The 15516-nt window shown below is 40.7% G+C and overlaps 1 pseudogene; it reads left to right on the forward strand.

The window, feature by feature from the left end:
- Positions 1-12626: 12626 nt before the first annotated feature.
- LOC118830975 lies at positions 12627-13707 on the forward strand (annotated as a pseudogene).
- Positions 13708-15516: the final 1809 nt, after the last annotated feature.

Raw genomic sequence — 15516 nt, forward strand, 5'->3', positions numbered from 1 at the left:
GAATCCAATGAGAAGTGAGCAGAACCAGGAGAACATTGTGCACGGTAACAGCCACACTATGTGATGACCAACTGTGATAGACTTGGCTCTTCTCAGCAATGCAAGGATCTAAGACAATTCCAAAAGACTCACGATGGAAATGCTATCCACATCCAGGGAAAGAACTATGGAGCCTGAATGCAGATTGAAGCATACTGTTTTCTCTTCTTTTTTTGTTTTTTCTTTCTCTTGGTTTTTCTCTTGTGTTCTGGTTCTTCTTTCACAACATGACTAATGTGAAATGTTTAATATGGTTTTACATGTATAACCTATATCAGATAGATTGCATGCTGTCTTGGGGAGGAGGAGGGGAGGGAGGGAGGAGAAATTTGGAACTCAAAATCTTACAAAAGCGAATTTTAAAAACCATCTTTACATGTGATTAGAAAAAATAAAATACTGTTAACTGGAAAAAAACAAAAAGAATTTCTTGCATCCATAAAAAAGAATCAAATGAGATATTGGTAAATCACTTTGCAAAACTTAAAGTGTGATAAAATGCTATCTATGAGGAAGAGGATGATGGGGATCATGATGATGATGGATTGGAGTGGGAAGAGATTTCAGGCAGGGAGGCTAACCAGCAGACTATAGCAATAGTCTAGGTGTGAGGTGATGGGGACATGTACTAGGCAGTGGTGAGGTCAGAGAAGAGAAGGGAATGTATACAATGATGACAAAAAAAAATAGAAATAACAGGACTTGGCCATTGATTGGGTGGGGGTGGGGGGTAAGAGGGAGTGAGAAGTCCAAGATGACATCTAGGTGTCTCCCTGGAGACATCATGTCCACAAATAACTAGAGTGGAAGGAAAATTGAGGTGGCACCATGGCCACCATCAATTATCGATCGGCTTCCTTGGAAAGGCAGGTAAACCCGTGAGTCCTACAAACAGCAAAACACCCCCAAAAGGATTTGTTATGTGAAGTCTGGATTAGGTCAAAGGGCCACACTTGAGGATCTAGAGGGCCACATGTGGCCTTGAGGCCGCAGGTTCCCCACCCCTGGAGAACCCTCGGAACAGAACAAGGTGGAGATGAATTCTGATTGTATGTTCTTTCCTTTTGAAGAGGTTGAGAGAGATCCCACAGGTGAGAATTCAAAAAGGAAGAACAAGAAGGAATTTGACATAAAAGAAGCAATTGGCTCTTGCCTGATCCTACTTTATCCCACTCTGTTTCCCAGGCCTCGTTTCTCTACCTAAACAGGAGTTATACACAGTAACAGCAATATTATACAATGACGAATTGTGGACGACTTAGCTATTCTCAGCAATACAATGATCCAAGACAATCCCAAAGGTCTCATGATGCAGCATACTCTCCACCCCCAGAGAAAGAATTGACATTGTCTGAATACACACAGAAACATGCTACTTTTCACTTTCCTTCTTTCATTCATTCTTTTATTGAGTCTTCTTGTACAAAATGACTAATATGGAAATGTTTTACATGATTGCACATGTATAACCTATATCTGATTACTCATCATTTCAGGGTGGGGGGGGGGGAGGGAGGGAGGGAAGGATAGAATTTGGAACTCAAAACTTTTCAAAAAATGTTAACTTTTATTATAATAGTTTATATTTATTTATTATATTTTTATATAAAAATAAATACATAATTATTTAAAAATAAGCATAATATATTTATATGAAAATATCATAATAAGTAAAAATGTTTAAAATTGTTTTAACCTGTAATTGGGGGAAAATGAAATTATATATTGGCAAAAAGTACAGAGCCAAAATAAAAATCTTAAAATGGAAAAAAGAAAGGAAGGAAGGAAGGAAGGAAGGAAGGAAGGAAGGAAGGAAGGAAGGAAGGAAGGAAGGAAGGAAGGAAAGAAGGATATCAAGGAAGGATCCACCACAGCTGGGGAAATCAGGGAAGGCTTCATGGAGGAGGTGATACTTGATTTGACCTTAGAAAGAAAGCAAGGATTTTGAGCATCAAAGTGAGGAGAGAGAGCATTCCATGCAAAGACAGGGAGGCAGGAGGTGGAGTTTATGCTTTGGAGAACAGCTAGTGGTCCAGCTTGTCTAGAATGTAGTTTGTGAAGGGAAATGGGATGAAATAAGATTGGAAATGAGGTCTTCGGAACCTAGATCTAGAGCTGAAAGGGACCTCAGAGGCTCCTCATTTTACAGATGCGGAAACTGAGACCTAGAGAAGTTAGTGACTTACCCAAAGTCCCATTGGCTAGGATTTGAACCCAGCTCCTTTGATCCCAGATCTGTTCCTCTCCTGTGAGTATAGGTCCTGATGGAACTGTCCAGAGCCTTAAATGTCAAGTTAAAGACTTTGGATTATAATAATAGTGTTTTTATATAGCACCTACAATGTGCCAGGCACTCTGCTAAGCACCTGACAAATATTATCTCAGATCCAGGGGATGTCCATCAACGGAAGAATGGCTGAACGAGTTGTGGCCTACTATTGTGATGGAGCACTGCTGTGCTATAGGAAATGACAAAGGGTGGAGGGGGGTGGTGGTCAGAAAAGCATGGCAAGACCTATATGGACTGATGCAAAGTGAAGTGGGAAGAACCAGGAGATGATTGTACACAGTAACAGCAATGTTGCAATGATGTTCAATTGTGAAAGACTTGGCCACTCTGATCGATACAACGATCCAAGACAATTCCAAAGGGCTCATGATGAAAAAATGCTATCCATGTCCAAAGAACACTGATGAACTCTGCAAATTGAAATATAATTTTCTCACCTGATTTTTCTTGTTTTTTTTAAAAGTATGGCTAATATGCAAATATATTTTGCATGATTTCACATATAGAATTGACATCATATCACTTGCTTTCATGGTGAGTGTGGGAAGGAGTGGGAGAGAGGGAGAGAATTTAGAACTTGAAATTTTAAAATAAAAGAATGTCAAAATAAATACATAATAAATTTAAAAATTTATACATTATCTCATTCGATCCTCACAACAACCCAGAAGGTAGGTGCTATTTTTATCCTATAGAAAACTGAAGCAAATAGGGTTAAGTGACTCACCCTGGATCACACAGCTAGTAAGTATCTGGGGCCAGATTTGAACTCTGATCTTCCCAACTCTATGCTGAAAGCTATATCTTACTGTGCCACCTAGGAGCTGGTAGGAAAGCTTTTGGGGCAAGAAGCTTGGATGACCCTGGGCAAGTCACTTAACCCTGCTTGCCTCAGTTTCCTCATCTGTAAAACTAGCTGGAGAAGGAAGTGGAAAGCCACTTTGGCATACAGTTACTAGCTGTATGACCCTGGCAAGTCACTTATATAGAGGCCCTGAGTGTCAAAGAAAAAATAAGACTAACGCCATGCTCTGTGATTTAGGCTCACGTTTGCTAGAAATAATTTTTTTGAATTTGCCATTATTCAATAACCAAAGCAGCTAGCTCGGAAAGAAAGAGATGTCCAAACTGGCACAGTTCCCCTCCCCCCTTGCCCTCTTACATGCCTTCTCTGTCCTAAGAGAATATAAAGCAACATAGGAATACTCAACGAGGCCAAAAAAACGCTAAAATACAGACTTGAGTTGGTATTTCAGGATGGTCACTGCTCAGTTCCTTTCTGAACCATAACCCTTAAGGACTGGTGCATTCCTAGCTTTGAGCAATATCTTAACCTTGAAAGGGACAGTGGATATTACCTGGTACCAATGACGTTAGGGCTTGAGGTGGCATTGAGCTCATTAGACAAAGGTCAGCTTTAGTTACCGTCATTATGCCATTTCAAAGGAAGGCCAGGGCTTTCGTTCTCCCCCCTTTCCTAAAGGCAAAAGTCTGGAAAGGATTGTAAATTGGAGAAATATTATTTCTTAGATTTCTAGAAAAACCAAGAAGGAGGTTTTTAATATATTTCCATACAGGTGAAGCTGAACTATTAACTTTTGAGTGTAACTCCTCAACCAGTCTTGAACCCACCTAAATATACTATCATTTGGTCACATCTCTCCGTCTTGCACAGGTAGGTGCAGTGGATAGAGTGCCAGGCCTGGAGTCAGGCTGACTCATCTTCCTGAGTTCAAATCTGACCTCAGACACTTATGAGCTGGGTGACCCTGGGGAAGTCACTTAACCCTGCCTGCCTCAGTTTTCTCTTCTATAAAACTAGCTGGAGAAGGAAATGGAAAACCACTTCAGTATACATTTACTAGCTGGGTGACCCTGGGGAAGTCACTTAACCCTGCCTTCCTCAGTTTTCTCTTCTGTAAAACTAGCTGGAGAAGGAAATGGAAAACCACTTCAGTATACATTTACTAGCTGTGTGACCCTGGGCAAGTCATTTAACCTTGCTTACCTCAGTTTCCTCATCTGTAAAACTAGCTGGAGAAGGAAATGGAAAACCACTTCAGTATACATTTACTAGCTGTGTGACCCTGGGCAAGTCATTTAACCCTGCTTACCTCAGTTTCCTCACCTATAAAACTATCTGGAGAAGGAAACGGCAACCACTCCAGTATCTCTGCCCAGAAAACCCCAAACGGAGTCACAAAAAATTGGACATGACTGAAAAACGACTCAACAACAATAACAAGGACATATTTAGAAATAAAAGTGATGTAGAAATATATTTACCAATAATTTTTCAAAATCATTATAAATTCCTATTGACTTCGTTCCCCTGAGCTAGCAGTAACCCTGTGACAAAAAGGGAACCCAATTAACTCAACGTGACTCGTTCCTGGTTAAGATAGCTGCTTTCCTGGAAACCAGGCTTCAGTTTCTAGATGTTCACTAATGTTTCTTGTAATAAAAAAAACTGTTGGAACATTCCCGGAATTGAAGTCAAGGTTACCATGCTATAGTTTACAGCTTCTATTATCTTGGCGGGAGTGGGGGGGGCGGGGGCAGGGCGGCGTCCACACAATGTCAAACCCTGTTGAGTCTTGTGAAATGTCTTTTAGAAAGATTATTTGTATCTTTTCCATTTTGATTATCTTTGTACATGAGTCATTTCTTGATTACTCTTCTAACATCTGGACATTCCCTCATAACAAAGGAAACCCATTAAGAAAGGAAACATCTTAAAAACATTCTATAGGTGCCAGTTTTTCTTTTTTGAAAAATTAAATTTTATTTATTGATTTGCCAGTTATTTCTCAAATATTATCTCATTTGATCCTGAGAGGAAGACGGTATTATTCCCACTTTATAGATGAAAAAAACTGAATAGAACAAGGTAAGTGACTTGGCCAGGGTCATAAGCTAGTAAATGTCTGAGGTGGGATTTGAATTCAGGTCTTCCTGACCCTGGGAGCAGCTAGGTGGCACAGTGAGCCCAGAGTCAGGAATTTTTGTTCATTTTAGTCATGTCTATTTGTGTATGTGTGTGTGTGTGTGTGTGTGTGTGTGCCAATTTTTTCAAATATTATCTCATTTGGTCCTGAGAGGAAGGTGTTATTATCATTCCCATTTCACAGATGGGAAAATGGAATAGACACAGACCTCAGCACTCTATCCACTGCCCTACCTGACTGTCTCCCAAATTTATTTATCCATCCCTAACCTTGCATCTCCAAATGCCTATCAGACATCTCTGCTTCTTGAAGTCCAATAGACTTCTTAAACTCAATATATCCCCAACCGAATTCATTATCTTTGATCCCAAACCCTCTCCCCCTTCTAAACTTCCCTGTGACTGTTGAGGACATCCCCATCCTCCCAGTCCCCCAGGCTCACAACCTGGGTGTCATCCTCAATGCCTCATTATCTCCCCCCTCCCTCTCCCCCATATCCAATCTGTTGCCAAAGCCTGTCCATCTCACCTTCATAACATCTCTCGAATATTCCCCCATTCTGGCCTTGATCTCCTCACCCCTTAATTATTGCAATAGTTTACTGTTGGGTCTACTGGCCACAAGTCTTTCTGCACTCCCATCTAGCCTCAATTCAACTGCCGGTGATTTTTGTAAAGCACAGACTCTACCAAATCACCACCCTATCCCTCAAGGAACTCTCATAGCTCATCACTTCCAGGATCAAACACCAAATCTCTGGTGGTCAAAGTCCTTCATAACTTTACCCTGCAGCGGGTGCTTAATAAATGCTTATCGACTGAATGACTAGATGATACATCTGATCCTGCCCTATAAAACCGTCATTATCTTGTTAGTTTCCTCAAGTGGGAGGGATTTGATTGATTGACTCACCCCACCCTCAGTGAGGTGCTGAGAGGTTCCTTCTACTGATTTTCTCCAAGTTGTCCTATATATATGTATCTTGTTTTACAGAGTTGTTAGCATTAGACTGCCACCTCCTTGAGAGCAGAGACTGTCTTCAGCCTTTCTCTGTATCCTCAGTGGGGGCCATCTCCAGTCATCCTGATCTATCTGGCCACTGGCTCCCGAGGAAAAAGCGAGGCTGGTGATTCCGCATAGCCCTGCCTCACTTAAATCCAATTCGCTAGCATGTCATGGCTCTACCTTCCCGATACCACGGTCTTCTTCAAGAAGGAAGGATAAATAACAAATATCCTTAGTGCCAAACACAGTGCTTGGCACTCGACTCAGAGGGCATTCCCTTTACCAGTGAAATCACAGATCTGGTCTTTATCTCCTTGTCCTTTTTGCTTTTTTTATTTACTTGTTTTTTAACAACATGTGGGCAGCTAGGACCCTCGGTGGATAGAGCTTGGGGCCCGGAGTCAGGAAGAACTGAGTTCAAATTTAGCCTCAGACACTTGCTGGCTGGGTGACCCTGGGCAAGTCACTTAACCCTGTTTGCCTCAGTTTCCTCTTCTGTCAAATGAGCTGGAGAAAGAAATGGCAAACCACTCCAGTAGCTTTGCTACTCATGAAGAGTCAGACACAACTGAAACAACTGAACAACAACAAAAAGTCTATCTGAGAACCCCAGAACCCCCAAATGGTGTCACAAAGAGTCAAACCTTACTTAAAACGACAGAACAGCAACAAAAATTCCTGATTCCAGGCCCAGTGTGCCACCTAGCTGCCCCCAGAGTCAGGAAGACCTGAATTCAAATCTCCCCTCAGACATTTATGAGCAGTGTGACCCTGAGCAAGTCACTTAACCCTGTTTGCCTCAGTTTCCTCATCTGCAAAATGAGCTGGAGAAGGAAATAGTAAACCACTCCAGGGTCTTTGCTAAGAAAACCCCAAATGGGGTCACAAAGAGTCGGATGGGACTGAAACAAGTGAACAACAAAAAGTCTTGAGAACCATCAGCATGGAGATGGTAATTAAATCCCTGGGAGCTGATGAGATCACTAAGTAGTATAAATGGAGAATAGAAGAGACAGAATCCTGGGGGGACACCCATGGTTATTGGGCACGACCTTGGTGAAGATCCAGAAAAAGAGACTAAGAAATGTAAGACAGAGAGATAAGAGCAGAACCAGGAGAGCGTGTGTCCTGAAACCCTGGAGAGAGTATGAAAGTATGAAGGAGGAGTGATCGGCAGGACCCACGGCTACAGAGACATCAAGAAGGAAGGAGGTGGGGAAAAGGCCTTAGATCTGACAATCAAGAGACCATCAGTAATGGGAGACAGGAGTTTCATTTGAATGATGAGCTTGGAAGCCAGACTGGAGAGAGTTAGAGGGGAATGAAAAGAGAGGAAGAGGAGGCTCCCGTTGTAGACAAGCTTCTTGAGGGGTTTAGCTAACAAGGACTACAGGCAGACCTCGCTTCCTTACACTTTGCAGATATTGCGTTTTTTGGTTTTGGTTTGGTTTGGTTTTTTTTTTTTTTTTTTTTACAAATTAAGGGCTTGTGGCAATCTTCCATTGAGCAAGTCTATGGGTACCATTTTTCCAGCAGCATGTGCTCACATTGTGTCTCATTTTGATAGTCCTCACACTGTTTCAAACTTTTTCATTATTATCGTATCTGTTATAGGGATCTGCAACCAGTGATCTTTGATGTTACTGGTATTGTTATGAGGAGCGACAAACCGTGCCTATATAAGGTGTCAAACTTAATGGGATAAATGTGCTCTGATTGTTCCACTGACTGGCGACTCCCCGTCTCTCCCCCATCTTAGGGCCTCCCTATTCCCCGAGACACAACAATATTGAAGAAAATGACGTAACCTTAGTTGATAAAGTAGTAACAGGGTTTGAGAGGATTGACTCCAATTTTGAAAGTTCTACTGTGGGTAAAATGCTATCAAACAGCTTCACCCGCTACAGAGAAATCTTTAGTGAAAGGAAGAGTCAATTGATGTGACAAACTTCATCACTGTCTTTTTTTAAAAATTCTCACAGCCACCTCAACCTTCAGCAACTACCACCCCAGGCAGCAGCCATCAACATCGAGGCAAGACCCTCCACCAGCAAAAAGATTATGACATCACTGAATGCTCAGATGATGGTTAGCACTTTTTTTCAGCAATGACATATTTTTAAATTATGTACATTTTTTAGACATAACGTTATTGCATACGTAATAGATTGCTGCATAGGGTAAGCATAACTTTTATATGCACTGGGAAATCAAAACATTTGCGTGATTCATTTGATGTGATATTTGGTTTATTATCAGGAACCAAACCCACAATATCTCTGTTTATGCCTATATGGTTATCGGAGAAGAAAGTATCAAATGAGGGTGTTTTTTAGGATTGGGGAGATGTGGGTGTGCTTGCATACAGTAGGGAAGCAGCTAGTAGACAAAAAAATTGAAAATAAGTGAGATTGGAGATAGTAGAGGGGGCAATCTGCTGGAGGAGATGACATGAATCTAGGTTTTATCATTTCAAAAGTTCTTTTTAAAAGAATATGCACTTGTTGGTGGAGTTGTGAACTGATCCAACCATTTTGGAGAGCAATTTAGAACTATGCCCAAAGGACTATAAAACTGTGCATACCCTTTTGACCCAGTAATACCACTTCAAGATCTGTACCCCAGAGAGATAATAAAAATGGGAAAAGGACCCACATGTACAAAAATATTTATAGCAGCTCTTTCTGTGTTGGCCAAGAATTGGAAATTGAGGGATGCCCATCAATTGGGGAATGGTTGAGCAAGTTGTGGTATATGAATGTAATGAAATGCTATTGTTCTATAAGAAATTATGAGCAGATAGACTTCAGAAAAACCTGGAAAGACTTATATGAACTGATGCTGAGTGAAGTGAGCAGAACCATAAGAACATTGTATACAGTAACAGCAACATTGTGCAACAACTAACTTTGGTAGACTTAGCTCTCCTCAGCAATCCAAGGATCTAAGACAACTGCAAAAGACTCATGATGAGAAATGCTGTCCACGTCCAGAGAAAGAACGATGGAGTCTGAATGCAGATTGAAGCAGACTATTTGCTTTCTCTTTTTTTGTTTGTTTGTTTGTTTTTTCTTTCTCATGGTTCCTCCCATTGGTTCTAATTCTTCTTTACAACATGATTAATGTGAAAAAATGTTTAATATGAATGTATATGTAGAGCCTATATCAGATTGCATGCTGTCTTGGGGAAGGGGAAAGGAAGGAAGGGGAAGAAAATTTAGACCTCAAAATCTTATGGAAGTGAGCATTGAAACCTAAAAGTAAATAAATTTTTTAAAAAAGACTATGCACTCATGCCAAATGTCATTGTTAGTGATAACATACATTTTATGATTAGACACTTTTTGTACAATACATTCCAGAAATGTTTTTATTTTAACTACACATTTTTCATTTGCTTTTATTTTATTTTCACTTCCAGATTTTCTCTACACCTAGCCATTGAGAAGGCAAGAAATACAAAACCCATTGCAATTATGAAGTCATGCAAAATAAATTTCCACATTAATCATGTGAAAGAAAAAAAGGAAGAAAGGAAGGAAAAAGGAGAGAAGGAAGGAAAAGAAAGAAAGAATGAGAGAGGGGGGAGGGAGGGAGGAAGGAAGGAAGGAAGAAAGGAAGAAAAGGAAGGAAGGAAGGAAAGAAGGAAGGAAGGAAAGAAGGAAGGAAGGAAGGAAAGAAGAAAGGAAAGAAGGAAGGAAAGAAAGAAAAAAGAAAGGCTACAGAAAAAATGTGATTAATTTTGTACTCTAAATCTGTCAGCTTTCTATCTGGAGGTGGATAGAATGTTTCATAATGAGTCATTTGGTATTGTGGTTGGTCATTGTATTTATCAGAGTTACTAAGGTCTTTCACAGTTTCTTATTATTACAATATTGCTGCTAAAGTATAGAATGTTCTCCTGGTTTTGCTCACTTCACTTTCCATCAGTTCATATATGTCTTTTGAGATTTTTCTGAAATCATCCTTTACATCGTTTCTTACAGCACAATAGTATTCTATCACATTCATATACCATAACTGGTTCCATTCCCCCATTAATGGGTATCCCCTCAGTTTCCAACTATTTGCCACCACACACACACACACACACACACACACACACACACACGCACATGCACATGCACACACACACACAATGCTGCTATAAATATTTTTGCACATATGGATCCTTTCCCATTTTCTTTGATCTCTCTGGAAAACAGAACTAGTAGATGGATCAAAATTAAATAACTTTTTAGGCAAAGTTCCAGATTACTTTCTAGAATGGTTAGACCAATTCACAACTATACCAACAGTGCATTGGTGTGCCTATTTTCTCACATCCTTTCCAGCATATGTCATTTTACTTTTCTGTCATTTTAGCAAATCTGATTGGTGTGAAGTAGCCTTCCAAGTTTTTTTAATTCACATTTCTCTAATTATTAGTGATTTAGAGGATTTTTTCATATGACTATTGATACCTTTGATTTCTTCCTCTGCAAACTGCCTGTTCATATCCCTTGATTATTTATCAATTGAGGAATAGTGCTTAGTCTTATTCATCTGGTTCAGCTCCCTATACATTTGAGAAATGAGACCTTTATCAGAGAAACTTGCTGCAAAGATCCCCTCCCCAGTTTCTTGCTTTTCTTCTATTTTTAGCTGCATTGCTTTTGTTTGTGCAAAAAACTTTTTAAAGTTTATGTGATCAAAATTTAACTACACATTTTAAATTTAAAATACATTTCATGAATGTATGTTGCATTTTACAAGGTAGTAAAAAAGTTATTCTGTGTCCCTTTCAGTAATTTTTGTTTGTTTCCTTTTGTGTATTTGGAGGGGGGAAGACTTTTTAAAAAAAATTTTATTGATATATGTTGCTTTTGTGTCACCTGCATTTCCTAATGCATCCCTTTTCCCCTTCCCAAAGAGCCGTCATTTATTAACAAAGAACAAAAAAGAGGGGGGAAAAGCAGTTCAGCAAAACTAATCTACACATAAAAAAATCTTACAGTGTTGCACACCTATTGTCTTCCATTTTTACAAAGAAAGAGGAGAGATATCTTCTCCTCCTCTTCTGTCCTGTGAGGCTGTTTGGTCATTATAATTTTACAACGTTCAGTTTCTTTTTTTAAATTTGTATTTTTAAAAAATATTTCCTGGATTTGCTCCCAGGGAGCCACCCTTTATCAAACAAAGATTTTATTTTTAAGAGGAAGAAGAGGAAAAATACCTTAGCAAAACCAATTAGAATGCTGAAAAAAAATCTTTTTTGTTTTATTTTCAAAGCTCCACATCTGTGGCCTCAACTTCTGGAATAATAATTTAAATGATAATAGTAATAACAAAAATAGCTTCTTCTGATATTTGTAACTCATGAGACCTTTCTCAGCATTAGGGTAGTTGAAGGGAATATTCATATATATATAGACAGAGGGCACAGAGTGAGTTGAATATGAAGGGATGATATCTAAAAAAAAAATTAAGGGGTGAGAGAGGAGTATATTGAGAGAAGGAGAAAGAGAGAGATAGAATGGGTAAATTATCTCACATAAAAGCAGCAAGAAAAAGCTATTATAATGGAGGGGAAGAGTGGGTAGGTGAAAGGGAATGAGTGAACCTTACTCTCATTGGTGTTGGCTTAAGGAGGGAATAACATACACACTCAGTTGGGTATCTTACTGTACAGGAAAGTAGGGAGGAAGGGGATAAGAAGGGGAGTGTATGATAGAAGGGAGGGCAGATTGGGGGAGGGGTAGTCAAAAGCAAACACTTTTGAAAAGGGACAGGGTCAAAGGAGAAAACTGGGTAAAGGGTGATGGGATAGGATGGAGGGAAATATAGTTAGTCTTTCACAACATGACTATTATGGAAGTGTTTTGCATAACAATACATATATAATCTATATTGAATTGCTTGCCTTCTCAAGGAAGGTAGGTGGGGAGAGAAGAAGGGAGAGAATTTGGAACTCAAAGTTCTAAAAACAAATGTTTAAAAATTGTTTTTACATGCAACTGGGAAATAAGATAATGGGGTATAGAAATCTATCTGGCCCTATAAGAAAGTAAGGGGAAAGGGGATGGGGAGAGGGTTGTGATAGAAGGGAGGGCAGACTGGGGAAAGGGGCAATTAGAATACATGCCATCTGGGGGTGGGAGAGAATAGAGATGAGGAGAAAATTTGCAACTCAAAATCTTGTGGAAATGAATGTTGAAAACTAAAATAAATTTTTAAAAGTAGTTTCTTCCTGCCACCCATCAGAGCTTATTCAAGTGGAGTGACCAGAGTCCGCGAATCCTGCTCTGGGGCCTGTCCACACCCTTCCCATCCCAGCTTTTTCCCCTTTGAAAACACTAAGAATAATGTCCTAACATCAATTTTAACTAGAGCCAATTACCTGCCATGCTTGGAACAGAAACTATACTTAGATTGCCCTTTGCCCTAATAATCATGAAGTCCACATTTACAAGAAGAATGGGAACCAATGGGTGAAAGCCCATGAACTAAAGAAACACAATGGACACACCACAGGTATTGAACTGGGCTCCCAAGAGCGATCGAATTGTAACTTGTGGTGCAGACCATAATGCCTATGTCTGGAGTCAGAAAGATGGCATCTGGAAACCAACTCTGGTGATCCTGAGGATTAACTGTGCAGCAACCTTTGTGAAATGATCTCCCCTGGAGAATAAATTTGCTGCAGGTAGGGGAGCTTGACTGATTTCCGTGTGCTGCTTTGAGTCTGAAAATGACTGGTAGGTGAGCAAACACATAAAAAATCCAATTCGTTCTACTGTCCTTAGCTTGGACTGGCACCCCAACAATGTTTTGCTGGCTGCTGGATCTTGTGACTTCAAACGCAGAGATTTTTCTGCCTACATTAAAGAAGTTGATGAAAAGCCAGCCAGTACTCCATGGGGTACCAAGATGCCTTTTGGTCAACTGATGTCAGAGTTTGATGGTAACAGAAGTGGTGGTTGGGTCCATAGTTTCTGTGTCAGTGGGAACCTTGGACTTGGGTCGGCCATGATTGTACCGTATCAGTTGCTGATGCCTCCAAAAACCTGATGGTTTCACAGCCGAAAACAGAGTTTCTCCCACTCCTGAGTGTGTCATTTGTCTCTGAGAATAGCGTGGTGGTTGCTGGCCATGACTGCTGCCCCATGCTGTTTAATTGTGATGATCTTGGCTCCTTGACCTTCATCTCCAAGTTAGACATTCCAAAACAGAGCATCCAGTGCAACATCTCTGTGGGACGCTTCCATGGCTTGGACAGGAGAGCCAGGCCTGAGGATCACCACACTGTGCTAGACCCAAGTGTCTATTTATGAAGTGGACAAGCAAGACTGCGGCAAATTTTGTGTCACTGGCAATGATGGAGCAATGCCAATTTGGCCTTTTAAGACTTTAGAGTCTTCAATTTGGGGGCTGCGAATCATGTAAACTGTATTTCCATTCTCCAGCATGACAGGCCCTTGACAGAATGCAGCTCCAGCTTTCGCATGAAGACGGGAAAGACCCCACCACAAGTCAACGCTGAGAAAATATCCCCTGCAGATGTTCTGGTTTTTTTTTTTACATAATTGGTGAATGTATTGGTTGAAAAAACCAGTAGTGATGTCTTTTTGATTGGCTATTTCATTCCGTTCTTGACCAAAGCTGCTTTTTAAGTAGTTTATTATGGGAAATTGTCACACTAAATTAAGGGTTTTTTATGTAAATTGTCTGCTAGAAAAAAAAATTTTAAAATAATAAAAATCGCAACAGCAACAATAGAAATAGCATTTCTACGGCCCTTTAAGGTTTGCAAAGTGCTTTACGTGTGTCAACTCATTTGATCTTGACAATAACCCCATGAAAAGTAGTTGCTGCCGTTATCCCCATTTTACTGATGTGGAAACTGAGGTAGCAGAGAGGTTAAGTGTGAGGAGTCAAAGATGATGCCAAGTTTTAGAACCTTTCAAGACTGGAAGGATGGTTCTGCCCTTGGCAGAAACAGGAAAATTCGGAAGGATGGATCTGGAGCAGGGGAGGGGCGGGAAGAAAACTGGTTCTATTTGGTTGAGCTTAGTATGCCTATGGTACCTCTAGTTCAAAATGTTCATTAGGCACTCAAGAGAGGACCAGCGCTGGAGGAATAGATGTGGAGATCTGGGATTCATCTGCTCAGAAGTCATCCTTGAACTCACGTAAGCTAATGAGATCACCAAAGAAAACTATAGTATAGAGAAAGAAGAGGAGAGGGACCAGGACGTAGACTTGGATCACACTCACAACTGGGAAATGAGATGTGGATGATGATCCAGCAAAGGAGGCTGGGATAGAGTGGTCAGACAGGAGCAGGCAGTGGCGAAGTGTCATAAAAACCCACCTAGCTGCCCTGGTTGTTCTGTAACCTTGGTATGATTTTGTTTGTTTGTTTATTTGTTGAAGTACAGTATGTGGGAGCTGGGTTACCTGCCTCCAACAAACAAACAAAATCATACCATGCTGAATAAGGACCAAGAACGCCAATGAGAAACTACAGTAAGTGATTTCTTAAACATGAAATACCAGCTAGAAGCCTATAGGCAATAGGAAAGGGGGTCTCCAGAAAAGCCAGCTCCAACACAATTGGACAAAGTTACAGAATAACTGGGGCAGCTAGGAGGTACAGTGGACACAGCACTAGTCCTGGAGTCAGGAAGACCTGAGTTCAAATCCAGACTCAGACACTTACTAACTGTATGACCTTGTGAAGGTCACTCAACCCTGTTAGCCTCAGTTTCCTCACCTGCCAAATGAGCTGGAGACCATTCCATTATCTTTGCCAAGAAAACCCCAAATAGGGCATGGAAAGTGAGACACGACTGAAATGACTCAGCAATAACAAAGGCATAACTAAGACAGGCAGGAAACAATTGTTGGCTGAAGGGCTTTCTATCTAGAGGCAGCTGAGGGCTCAGAAACTCACGGTGGAGTCCTTGGAAGCCAGCAGGAACCCTAATGACCAGTGTGGACATAGCAGAGCTCAGATGTTCAGATACCCCAGGGCTCTGAGTTCTCTAACGCATTGTCTTGAGATACCATAGACAGAGGCCCCTAAATATCTCATGCTCTGAACCTCAAAGATGGTGTAGGGGGAGACATCTAACCTTCCTGGGAGGTGGAAGGCGATGCAGAAACCCAAACCAATACCAAGCAGGGTTTACCCTTTGACCTCAAAGTGCAGGAGGGCATAGAGCTTTGCACTGGCACAAAGTCCCATCTTCA

The sequence above is a fragment of the Trichosurus vulpecula genome, chromosome 1, assembly GCF_011100635.1.
Source record: "Trichosurus vulpecula isolate mTriVul1 chromosome 1, mTriVul1.pri, whole genome shotgun sequence".
In the NCBI taxonomy this organism is placed as follows: Eukaryota; Metazoa; Chordata; class Mammalia; order Diprotodontia; family Phalangeridae; genus Trichosurus; species Trichosurus vulpecula.